The sequence below is a fragment of the Helianthus annuus genome, chromosome 9, assembly GCF_002127325.2.
Source record: "Helianthus annuus cultivar XRQ/B chromosome 9, HanXRQr2.0-SUNRISE, whole genome shotgun sequence".
NCBI classification, from domain to species: domain Eukaryota; kingdom Viridiplantae; phylum Streptophyta; class Magnoliopsida; order Asterales; family Asteraceae; genus Helianthus; species Helianthus annuus.
This window is the reverse complement of record NC_035441.2, coordinates 75,200,538-75,203,607: the sequence shown is the minus strand read 5'-3', so window position 1 is coordinate 75,203,607 and position 3,070 is coordinate 75,200,538.

Here is a 3,070-nt window from a genome sequence, read left to right as displayed (position 1 = left end):
CGATCACCATGAGCAAATATGAAGAGATCATCCACAAACGAAACATTTATAATCCTTTGCTTAGCACATAGAGAGTGGAATTTAAACGACGCATGAGTTCTCGCTGCATGTTGAAGGAAAAGAGACAAGACTTCCATAACTAGCGTAAACTAGTAGCATTTCATATACAAGTAAACTTCATGTAACCTTTATGTTTATATTTTTAGTGTTCTTGCATTTTAGTTGTAAACATAAGCATCATACTACAATGTTAGCCATAAAATAAGATGAACAAAGGTTAAACAAGAGCTTACTACTAGCTTATAGCTAGGGTAGAATCTATTGAGGAGGATGATGAGAAAAGATGAAGAACAAGCAAGACAAAGCCCTTCTTGAAGCTCCACAAGTAGCTACCTTCTTGAATCCTTCTAAGCTTAAAAAGGGACTTGTAAAAATGGAAGATGAAGATGTGAAGAGAGAGGGGGGTGGGTTCGGTTTGGGGGAACCAAATAGAGAGAGAGAGAGAGAGAGAGAGTAGTGAGGTTAAGTGTTGAGGTGAGAAGTATGGTCTTGCAAATCTCATGAGCCATACTTATAAGATTTCTCAATATCATGTTCACCAAATCAAGCAACAATCTAATAAAATATATAAGGAGATCTAGTGGGATATGGTGATCTTGTGAAGTGAGAGAGTGAAAGATATGAAATGATCTCATAATCTATGCCACCATACTTGTAGAGATTTCTCAATATTATGTCAAAGATCTCAAGCAATCAATCTAAATAAAATATGAAATAAAATCTAGTGGGTATGGTGTGGAGGTATGGTGGTGATCTTCAGAAGATATGAAATGATTTGGAATGATATTGCAATCCTATGCTCCATACTTATAATCTCTTCCCCCATATTTTGGCTACTCAAACAAGCAAGTAATCTAATAAAATATTAGAATGAAGATCTAGTGGGATATGGCGGTGGGTCCATGGTGACCGTAAATGGGCATGGGGGGGGGTTAATTGTAAGTTTTCATGATAGTTGGTAAATATTAGTTCATATCCATGTATTTAGTTACATATGTTAGTTACCATAGAATTTAGTGGGTGTTATGGTGTACGGGATCATAACTAGCGAAGAAATAATTAAACAATTTTTCTTGCAATATTTTGGTGTCCCAGGTAATGCCCGGTTGTTCGGTCGGATACTGTTCCGTTAAATTGTTTAATTGTTTCGTAAGGCGTCTTATATATATATATTTTTGTAACACAATTAATTTTCAACACTCAGGAAAGCATAACAGACTATTTAGTAACTTTTCTGTATACTACTAGTATGTTAACATACACATGTAAGTATAACACAGATATCAGAAAGCAGTCAAATGATTCAGCACAGTCATTAAGCACTTTAATGTTCATTAATAAGTTGTACGGAATACATGGAATTTTGAGGGTTGTCACATTCTTCCCCTGTTAAGAAAATTTCGTCCCGAAATTTAGCAGGTGGTTACTGAAGAAGCTAGTTATGTTGCGTTGTTTTCCTGGTTTTCCTAGGGTGTCACATCATCCCCCCGTTGATTTGGAATTTCGTCCCGAAATTCTGCAGTAGCTTCAGCCTCAGTAGTGGTTGCACTTTTCTTAAACAGCTGGGGATACTAGATTTTGATTTGGTCTTCTCGTTCCAAGGTGTACTCTAGGCCACGACGGGAATTCCAGCGAACTCGGACGAGAGGTATTCTGGTGCGCTTGAGAATCTTAACATCTCGATCTGTAATCTCTACTGGTTCCTTGACGAATCGCAGCTGGTCGTCGATAGTGAGCTCCTTTAAGGGAACTATGAGGGTCTCATCTGACAGACACTTCTTCAGATTTGACACGTGGAATACGTTGTGAACTCCACTGAGTTCTTCAGGTAGATTCAACCTGTAGGCCACCTTGCCAATCTTCTCGATGATTTCAAAGGGTCCAACGTATCGCGGGTTGAGTTTGCCTCGTTTGCCAAAATGAACTACACCTTTCCAAGGTGAAACTTTGAGTAGCACCCGATCCTCAACCTGGAACTCGAGTGGCTTTCTTCGCTTATCGGCATAGCTTTTCTGACGGTCACGAGCTGCCGCCATTCGTTGTCATATCTGAGCAATCTTCTCGGTTGTATCTACTACTAGTTCTGGGCCAGTGATTTGACTGTCACCAACTTCTGCCCAACAAAGAGGTGATCGGCATTTACATCCATATAATGCCTCGAACGGAGCAGCTTGGATGCTGGTGTGGTAGCTGTTGTTATATGAGAACTCCACTAGTGGGAGGTGTTTTTCCCAGCCATTGCCGAAGTCGATTATGCATGCCCTAAGCATGTCTTCGAGGGTTTGGATGGTGCGTTCAGATTGCCCATCCGTCTGTGGATGATAAGCGGTGCTCATATCTAAACGTGAGCCAAAAGACTTATGCATAGCTTGCCACAGTTCAGAGGTAAAACGAGCGTCACGATCAGAAATGATGGAGGTTGGCACTCCGTGCCTTGATACCACTTCCTTGAAGTAGATGTCTGCTAAAGTAGAAAACTTATCCGTTTCTTTGATAGGCAGAAAATGTGCAGACTTGGTCAGTCGATCCACGATCACCCAAATGGTATCGTTTCCGCGTCGATCCATTTAGGTATCTCTGGTTGTTGGAGTGGGCCTGATGGTTTCTGGTATTCGACCTTGACTCTCGCACAAGTTAAACATTTACCGACGTAGGTTGCTATGCTGGCTTTCATACCAGGCCACCAGTATGTAGTCTTGAGATCATGGTACATCTTGTCTGAACCAGGATGTACTGAGTAACGAGACTTATGCGTTTCATCCATCACAAGCTCGCGCAAGTCTCCATACAGTGGAACCCAGATGCGTCCGTTAACATAGTAGGCGCCGTTTTCTTTTTGTTCTAGCCGTTGCCTCGATCCTCTTAGGGACTCAGCTCTGATGTTCTCTGCCTTCAATGCTTCAACCTGAGCATCGTGAATCTGAGCGGGAAGGTTAGATTGGATGGTAAGCTGTATCGCACGTACCCGCCTAGGTATAGTATCCTTCCGACTGAGGGCGTCGGCCACAAC